This window comes from Arachis hypogaea, chromosome 13 (assembly GCF_003086295.3).
Source record: "Arachis hypogaea cultivar Tifrunner chromosome 13, arahy.Tifrunner.gnm2.J5K5, whole genome shotgun sequence".
Lineage (NCBI taxonomy): Eukaryota > Viridiplantae > Streptophyta > Magnoliopsida > Fabales > Fabaceae > Arachis > Arachis hypogaea.
In genome coordinates, this window is record NC_092048.1 from 71,330,633 (window position 1) to 71,341,108 (window position 10,476).

A 10,476-nucleotide genomic window follows, 5' to 3' on the forward strand; every position below is an offset into this window, starting at 1 on the left:
ACAAGTTAAATTTCTCATAGTAGGGGTAGACTATTTTACAAAGTGGATCGAGGCAGAGCCTCTAGCCAACGCCACCGCTCAAAGAAGCCGGAAATTCCTATATAGAAACATCGTCACAAGGTTCGGGGTTCCATATTCAATAACCACAGAAAATGGCACTCAATTCACAGATGCAGGCTTCAGAAAACTAGTAGCCGACTTAAATATAAAACATCAATACACCTTCGTGGAACATCCACAAGCCAATGGACAGGCCGAAGCTGCCAACAAAGTCATATTGGCCGGATTAAAACGGAGATTACAAGATGCAAAAGGAGCTTGGGCAGAAGAACTTCCACAGGTCCTATGGGCATATCGAACGACGCCGCACTCCACCACGAAGGAATCCCCCTTCCGGTTAGCATACGGAATAGAGGCAATGATTCCAGTAGAAATTGAGGAAGGATCGCCTTGAGTAATTCATTACAATGAGGGAGCAAACTTCCAACTTCAGAGGGAAGAGCTCGACCTACTACCTGAAATCCAAAAAAGAGCTCGGATCAGGGAAGAAGCTCTAAAGCGCCGAATGGCTTCCAGATATAATCAAAAGGTAGTGCCAAGAAGTTTCGCAGAAAACGATCTCATCCTAATCCGAAATGATATCGGAACAACTCGACCAGGAGAAGGAAAACTGGCAGCAAACTGGAAAGGACCCTACCGAGTCATAGAAGTACTAGGGAAGGGCTACTACAGATTGTCCAAACTCGATGGACGAGAGCTTCCCAGATCATGGCACCCTTGCAACCTAAGAAGGTACTACAGTTAGGAAGGTAACAGATCTCATTATTGGATGCACTCTTTTTCCTGAAAAGGTTTTTTAATGAGGCACCAAGTTGAGACCCAAACACTATCCGACTTAAAGGGATGAAAAAATTCCCACATGTATATATTTGCAATTTTACTTCGAATAAAGTTTATTTAGATATCCTACAAAGAATTCAAGACGCATTAATCTAAAGAATTCATTGTCCGATTATAAAGCGACAGGTCGGCAGAAAGTAAAAAACAATTTCATTGCACGACCACAATAAAATAAACCGTCCGATAAAGGTGAAAGCGCGATTCACCCAAAGGACGATCCAAAGATGCCAACCACTTTCTACAAATCGGCAAAGATAAACACAGAATAATGTAAGAAGTTATCGAAAGCAATCAAAAAAGAACCTGACGAGGTCTTACGGATAGCTAAAATAATAACTTAAAGACTGGCCGACATCCAGAAGTCGGACAAGTCAACCCAAGTTATAAGTAAACCCTGAAAGAGGTCTGGCCAACCCTATTAAAGAGGATTACTTAACTTAGAAGGCCGACTAACAAAGTCAGCCCAAAATAAAAAGGTATAAAAGTAATCCTGAAAGAGACCCGACAAAGGTCAAGAAAGAGGATTACAAAAATAACCTAGAGAGAGAGATCGACCTAAAGAAGTCAGTCTCCTAAATACGGAAAGTTATAAAAGTAATCCCTGAAAGAGACCTGACCAAGGTCCAAAAAAGAGGATTACAAAGTAACTTAGAAGAGATCGACATAAAGAAGTCACCCTCCTACAACGGAAAGTTATAAAAGTAATCCCTGAAAGAGACCTGGCGAAGGTCAAGAAAGAGGATTACAAAGTAACTTAGAAGAGATCTACATAAAGAAGTTGGTCTCCTACAACGGAAAGTTATAAAAGTAATCCCTGAAAGAGACCTGACGAAGGTCCAAGAAAGAGGATTACGAAGTAACTTAGAAGAAATCAACATAAAGAAGTCGGTCTCCTACAACAGAAAGTTATAAAAGTAATCCCTGAAAGAGACCTGACAAAGGTCCAATAAAGGGATTACGAAGTAACTTAGAAGAAATTGACGTAAAGAGGTCGGTCTCCCACAAACTGGTTATAAAAGTAATCTCTAAAAGAGACCTGACCAAGGTCCAAAAAAGAAGATTACTTTAAATAATTGAAAAGATCGACATCGGTCAACTACTTGGAAAAAGGGCAAAGAAGTCGGGCATGGATTGCTAAATCGGATCCACGCATCGACAACAAACCAGTTCAAAGAAGCTAAGCAAACAAGCCCTCAAAGGAGCTAAGACAGGCGCAAGCAAGTGTGGCATAAAGCCTCAGGGTCAGACCCAAAAGCTCAGAAGCTATTCGATTGTGTTTTTAAATAATGTTGCTAAACAAGCAACCAGAAAGAGTGTCAATAAAATAAACCAAAGAGTTTTAAAGCCCACAAGCCGGGCCAACTACAAAAATATCCAAAGTAAATCAGCTAAAGGTCAGAAGGCTTCTTAGCAGCATCAGTCTGAGGAGAAGGAGGGCGAGCCTGGAGAGGAACAGCATCCACAATACCATTGTCCTGGTTTAAAATCTGACAGTCAGGATCAGAAGCGGGAGGGTCAACCTTGGCAGGAGGAACAGTAGGCGCTGACACCTTGGCAGAAGACACAGGGAGGGGATCGACCTCATCATCATCATCCCCATCATCAGGGACAATCTTGCCATCCCTGACAATGTTGTCCAGGCTAAAGGGAGTGAGATCGGCCCTCAGGAGCAATAACCCGAACTTGCTCCTTCAAGTTCTCGTAAGCAGCAGTCACACTGCCAACAAGATGACTTTGAAGCTCAGAATAATCTTCCCGGACATTGTCGAGCTCCTCCCTCAAACGCAACATCTCCCGGTAGGATGTAACGTAACTATCCTTGTGCATCATGGCTGTGTCCTCAGCCAACCTCAAAGAAGCTGCCAGTGATTGAGAACTCGCCTTCTCATTCTCTAAGTCCTTCTCCAGCTTGGCTACCTTTATCTCAAGCTCCTCCTTCAACTCTCTCATCCGATCAAACTCTTGTTTTGCCTCCTCCATAAACGCTTTAGTGGCATGGAGAGGGAGATTCTGAGCAGTTCGATATATGGCAGCCGCCATATACGCCATCTTTACGTGATTTTAGGCCATAAATTCCAAGTGATGGAGGATGGACACATCATCCGTAGAGAGGGATCCATAAGGACCGATTTGCTGATCCACAAACTCAATGGCATTGAAATCAGAAGCATCGAGGTCAAAGGGCTCGGCTGTTTTTTGTTTTTTATTGGGAGGAGCAACAGATGGAGTGGCAGAAGTAGGGTGAGGATCCACCAAATGGACTCGGGGTGTAGGACCACCTTCTTCACCCCAGGAGAGCTCGGCACTGAGGGCTTCTCGCGCATTTGAGAGGACTCCTCCCCAGCCGCCTTGGCCGTAATATTCCTGGCAGCAGTCGCCCTCTGCGCCCTCTTAAAAGCTTTCATAGCTTCATTATTCTTCATTGCCTCTGCAGATAAAACAGAAATTAAGCTACAAGTCGGATAAGTCGGAAAGACAGCTACAAGCAACATAAACAGATAAACACAAGATACCCATTTCAGTTTGAAGAAGAGAAGGATTGGTTAGAAATTTCTTTGTGTCGAGATGGGAGGATGACCCCAGCGTTCTTCCAAGACAGTCACAAAGGCTCGTTCAGCCTCATCCAACATTTCCCACGCATATCTGGAGACCCTCACATCTTTTTGCCATTCCAAGGGAAAAGCAGGTTCGTCATTTTCATCCAGAAAAAAGGGCCGAGCTCCTTCAACAGCTCAGACTTTGAAAAAGTAGTTTTTAAAATCACGGAACGACTCGTCAAACATGGAAAAGACCTTCTTTCCCTGGGTGGAACGGAAGGAAACCCAAGCCGACTTCTTTTTTACCACACCAGGCTTAGTCAAGACAAACAGATAGAAAAAGAGAGATTGGGAAGCAGGAATACCGAAACCATTGCACAACAATTGAAAAAATTTTTATGAAACCCCAAGAATTGGGGTGAAGTTGAGAGGGGGCAACATTACAGGACCATAACAGATCGGTTTCAAATTGAGTAAAAGGTAGGGTGATACCCAGCGGACCGAAGAAAAATCATAAACATAAAAAGAAGGGGCGATCATCAACAACCCGAGTAGAAAAGCAGACTCTCTCATCAGAAGAGGGAGGGACAAGATCATAGTTCTTCTCATCACTGGAATTACTACAAACACTATGAAACTGTCTAAGCTGTGCACAAAACTCAGAATCAACCAGAGAGACACACATAAGAACCATCGAGTCCACCAATCGGCTATACCCTCAGGAACCCGGGAAGGCATCTCTACAACGTTATTTCGGGAAGACATGAGGCCAACTAAACCCTACAAAAGAAAAGAAGAACGGATTACTCAAAAACATCTCGGCGGACGAATACACAGAAAAGGAAACCGCAAGACTCAAACTAAAACTCCTGGGGCATCCTTTGGAGGCAGTAACAAAGCGAGGTATCAAGGAAAAATCTACTTACGTCCCGGCGTCTCGCAAACAAGAATAGAAGACCTCAAACAGCAAGCATTTTTCACAGGAGAAAGATAAAACACAAATAAAATAGAAAATCATCTTCCTACAGTCCATCAGCAAATAACAACAACAAACATACCAGGAAAAAATGCAACCTTTTTCAGAATCAAACAAAACTATCATTCCAAAGCTTCAAAATCAAAAGCATTTCGCAACATGCAAAAACCTTAAAGGCATGAAGCAACAAAGACCATGCAAAAGATGAAGAAATTACGAAACACACAGTGATCAGGCACAGCGGAAAATAGAAAGATCCAAACTTTCTCTAAAGAAATATCAAAACTTTAACACAAAAGCAACGAAAGAGAAAGAAACTATGAATGGAACTCACCTGGAGAAGGAAGAAGCTTCGGAGGAAAGAAGGAGGCGTAAAAATGGAAGCTGCCCAGAAATTCCCGAGCGACGCCGCAACGAGAGGAAAGCAGAAATGAGGGCAAAAACAAAGAGCGAGAAAAAAGGAAGAAAATGTGAAGAAGTACAAAGGAACGAAGAAGAGAACCGTCTCTGGTTTTCAAAATCAAAAGCTTCAAAGGAAAACTGGCAATTAATGCTAATTAATGAAAGTATTAAACCCTCACACGTTTCCAAAGCACTGATGTGAAGCGCACGCTTTTAGAGGAAAACGTTCTACATTCAAAGATTCTACAAAAAGGGAAAAATCGACGAAATGCTTGAGTTCGGCTCCACTATAGAAGGACCGAAGTCCAGGACTCGAACTCAAAAAAGAAGACCGAGCTCAAGCAGGGGCACTATTCATGTCCTGGGTCAAGCTGTCCGACCTGGGATGTTTAGCGACATGGCGACCGACCTCTTCAGGTCTGACTAGCTGACCTCTTCTTAAAGAGATCGGCCAAACCGACAGAAAGCCCGAAAAATGGCCAACTCAGGAATACGACCCAATTCCAAAGGTAGTCCAAGCCTATAGAGATAAGGCGGTTCCATGAGATAAGTTGACCTCACCAAAGATAAGATAATAATAACTAACTTCTTTTCTAAAAAAGGTCACTCTACAACTACTATAAATACACTGGAGCACCCAGGTATAACTCATACTCTGATTCTACATAAACCTGCTTAATACCTGTGTTAACTTAAGCATCGGGTTCTTAGGTACCCCCCCCTCCGGTGACCAAGGATCAGCAGTGCAGCCTGTCCAACAAGTCGGCGCGACGACTTCGGCACCTCAACAAGTGGACCCAACAGCTCCGACAGCACAAAGATCTCAACTGAGATGACCTCCGTTTCAGGTAACGCTGATGTGTGGAAAACGATCCAACACAAACTCACCGGCAGTGTACCGGATCGCATCAGTAATATAATCCGTGAGTGAGTCGATCCACAAGGATTGAAGGTTGGCATTTTAGTTTAGTGGTTGATGCCAACGTTAGTGACACTCACCTTTGTCACTAACGTTGGAGATGGCTATCAACACCACGTTAGAAGCCACATTAACCTAGTTAACGTGGACTCTGACGTGGGAAGTATGGGCATCTTGGAACGTTAGTGACAAAGGTAAGTGTCACTAACGTTCTCGAAGGATTGGCAAGCCAACGTTAAGAGCCACGTTAACTAAGTTAACGTGGACTCTAACGTAGGGGAAAGGGAGGACTCTCAACGTTATTGGAAAAGATGAGTCCCAATAACGTGTGCGAAGGACCAAGAGGCAACGTTAGTGGTCACGTTGGTGCCAATAACGTTGAAGTTAACGTAGATCATCCCTGGGTTAGGAACGTTAGTGAAAAAGGTGATTGTCACTAACGTTCTCGAACCCACACTCTCACTTAACGTTAACGCCACTAACGTCCTGAGCTAAACACCCTACCTACTTCACACTTTCTCTCTGCAAATAAAGCTAAGCCCACTGAAGAGGATAACTGCTTCAAACTCAAGATCCAAAGGCCCATATCCAAGACTTGAAGAACCAACTAGAAGATCAGAAGAGTAGTATATATAGGGGTAGTTTTGAATTAGAAAGTAGCTTTTTGGGGAGTTGGAAATTAGAGAACAACTCTCTGTATAATTTTACTTTCTCTGCACTTCTAGTTTTACTTTTCATAATGTATTTTCCATCTTTGTTTTTGATTTCCAGAGCTATGAACAACTAAACCCCTTTCATTGGGTTAGGGAGCTCTGTTGTAATTTGATGGATCAATATTAGTTTTCATTATTCTTCTTCTATCTTTTCTCTTGATTTTACTAAAAGCTTTCAATCTTCATCCAATTGGGTAGTTATCTTGGAAAAGAAGCTATTCATACTTGGATCTCTTCTGAACCTTGGAAGAGGAATGAAGAGATCATGCTAGAAATGCTTTCTCATGTTGGACCAAATTGGGGTTGGATGGATATGGTGACTATAATTCTAGCAACACTTGATTTGGAATGCATGTGGTATAATCAGTGACCATACTTCATCTCTTCTCATGAGGAATTGACCAAGAAATTGGCTATTGATCAAGATTGAGAGATTGAATTACAAGGAATTGTAATTCGATCACTTAAGATTGCCAAGGAGATCAATGAACGCATTGATTGGGGAAGAGATGAAAAATGAACTTGATCCGGAGAATGCAACATCTCCTAAGCCCAATGAATTCCCTATTTCTGATCTTACCCATTCTCTTTAATTTCTGCAATTTACTTTTATGAGCATCTTCCCCATTCCCATTTAAGATTCTGCAATTTACTTTCTGCCATTTACATTCAGCTCTTTATTTCCAGCAATTTACATTTTCTGCTATTTACTTTCCCGCCATTTAATTTTTTGCAAATCTCAAATCAAATTCTGCTTCACTCAACTAAAACATTCCTCTAATTAAAGTTGCTTGACCAATCAATCCCTGTGGGATTCAACCTCACTCTATTGTGAGTTTTACTTGATGACAATTCGGTATACTTGCCGAAGGAAAATTGTTGAGAGACAAGTTTCCGTGCATCAAGAAGTCAGACCGAACCGATCAACGCAAAAAAGTTATAAAAAGTAATCCATAAAAAATGGCCTCACGAGGTCTGACTAAAAATGGATTACTAAAAATAACTTAGGAAGGATCGACAAGAGAAGTCGGACAAAATAATATCTTATCAAAATAATATCTTATCAAAAAGAGGTCGGACATCAGAATACTAACACTCTATAAAGATCTACAAAAGTTGCAAAAGCATGTACAGTATATCAGATAAATATACCCATCAAAATAAAAACATTTAAAGACTCAAAAGGCCACCTAAAGAGGAAGCCTCAAGAGTTTAAAAGTGTTTTGTTTTTAAAACAAAGTTGCATAGAAGCAACTAAGGTTAAGAAGTCTACCACATCAAAAGATTACAAAAACAGAGTTCAAAAGCCCACAAATCGAGCTGTACAGATAAAATAAACAAATCATAAGGGGTTCAAAGTGTCCCAGTAGCAGCATCCATGGCTGAGGAGAAGGAACGATCTTCATAGGGGTGGCATCCACAGTCCCATCCTTTCGGTTAAGAATTTGACAATCAGGATCAGGTTCAGAATGGTCGACCTCAGCAGAAGGATTTGAAGAAGGCGTGTGGTGCGCAGAAATTGTGATTACACTTTAATTATGTAAAATTCATCGCTCTTTCTTTCCCTGGTAATGGCGCCAAAAATATGATGCCAATACCATGGTTCACAACTTCGCACAACTAACCAGCAAGTGCACTGGGTCGTCCAAGTAATAGCTTACGTGAGTAAGGGTCGAATCCCACGGAGATTGTTGGTATGAAGCAAGCTATGGTCACCTTGTAAATCTCAGTCAGGCGATATAAAAAAATAATGGAGTTTTCGAAAGTAATTAATGAAATAGGGATAGAAATACTTATGTAAATGATTGGTGAGAATTTCAGATAAGCGAATAGAGATGCTTTCGTTCCTCTGACCTCTGCTTTCCTGCTATCTTCATCCAATCAGTCTTACTCCTTTCCGTGGCTGGCTTTATGTGATACATCACCATTGTCAAAGGCTACTTTCGGTCTTCTCTCGGGAAAATGATCCAAATGCCTGGCACGGCTAATCGTCTGGAGGCATCACCCTTGTCAATGGTTTCATCTTATCCTCTCAGTGAAAATGATCAACGCACCCTGTCACGGCACGGCTATTCATCTGTCGGTTCTCGATCATGCTGGAATAGGATTTACTATCCTTTTGCGTCTGTCACTAACGCCCGGCAATCGCGAGTTTGAAGCTCGTCACAGTCATTCAATCATTGAATCCTACTTGGAATACCACAGACAAGGTTTAGACCTTCCGGATTCTCTTGAATGCCGCCATCATTCTAGCTTACACCACGAAGATTCAGATTAAGAGATCTAAGAGATACTCATTCAATCTAATGTAGAATGGAAGTGGTTGTCAGGCACGCGTTCATAAGGAATGATGATGATTGTCACGTTCATCACATTCAGGTTAAAGTGCGAATGAATATCTTAGAAGCAAAATAAGATGAATTGAATAGAAAACAGTAGTACTTTGCATTAATCTTTGAGGAACAGCAGAGCTCCACACCTTAATCTATGGAGTGTAAAAACTCTACCGTTGAAAATACATAAGTGAATAGAGGGTAGGCATGGCCGAGTGGCCAGCCTCCCATACGTGATCAATAGATCAAAATATAATCCAAAGATTTCAAATACAATAGTGAAATGTCCTATTTATAATAAACTAGCTACTAGGGTTTACAGAAGTAAGTAATTGATGCATAAATCCACTTCGGGGCCCACTTGGTGTGTGCTTGGGCTGAGCTTGAGTGTTGCACGTGTAGAGGTCCTTCTTGGAGTTGAACGCCAGTTTTTGTGCCAGTTTGGGCGTTCAACTCTGGTTTTGGATCCTTTTCTGGCACTGGACGCCAGATTTGGGCAGAGAGCTGGCGTTGAACGCCAGTTTGCATCGTCTAAACTTGGCCAAAGTATGGACTATTATACATTTCGGGAAAGCCCTGGATGTCTACTTTCCAACGCAATTGGAAGAGCGCCATTTCGAGTTCTGTAGCTCCAGAAATCCACTTTGAGTGCAGGAGGTCAGAATCCAACAGCATCAGCAGTCCTTCTTCAACCTCTGAATCTGATTTTTGCTCAAGTCCCTCAATTTCAGCCAGAAAATACCTGAAATCACAGAAAAACACACAAACTCATAGTAAAGTCCAGAAATGTGAATTTAACATAAAACCTAATGAAAACATCCCTAAAAGTAACTAGATCCTACTAAAAACATACTAAAAACAATGCCAAAAAGCGTATAAATTATCCGCTCATCACAACACCAAACTTAAATTGTTGCTTGTCCCCAAGCAACGGAAAATCAAATAGGATAAAAAGAAGAGAATATACTATAAATTCCAAACTATCAATGAAACATAGCTCCAATCAAATGAGCGGACTTATAGCTTTTTACCTCTTGAATAGTTTTGGCATCTCACTTTATCCATTGAGGTTCAGAATGATTGGCATCTATAGGAACTCAGAGTTCAGATAGTGTTATTGATTCATCTATTTCAGTATGATGATTCTTGAACACAGCTATTTTTATGAGTCTTGGCCTGGCCCTAAGCACTTTGTTTTCCAGTATTACCACCGGATACATAAATGCCACAGACACATAATTGGGTGAACCTTTTCAGATTATGACTTAGCTTTGCTAAAGTCCCCAATTAGAGGTGTCCAGGTTCTTAAGCACACTCTTTTTTTGCTTTGGACCTTGACTTTAACCGCTCAGTCTCAAGTTTTCACTTGACACCTACACGCCACAAGCACATGGTTAGGGACAGCTTGGTTTAGCCGCTTAGACCAGGATTTTATTCCTTTAGGCCCTCCTATCCACTGATGCTCAAAGCCTTGGGATCCTTTTTATTTGCCCTTGCCTTTTGGTTTTAAGGTTATTGGCTTTTTGCTCTTGCCTCTTGGTTTTAAGAGCTTTTGGCTTTTTCTGCTTGCTTTTTCTTTCTATTTTTTTTCTATTTTTTTTTCGCCTATAAATTTTTTTTTCTACAAGCTTTGTTCTTGCCTGCTTTTTCTTGCTTCAAGAATCATTTTTATGATTTTTCAGATTATCAAATAACA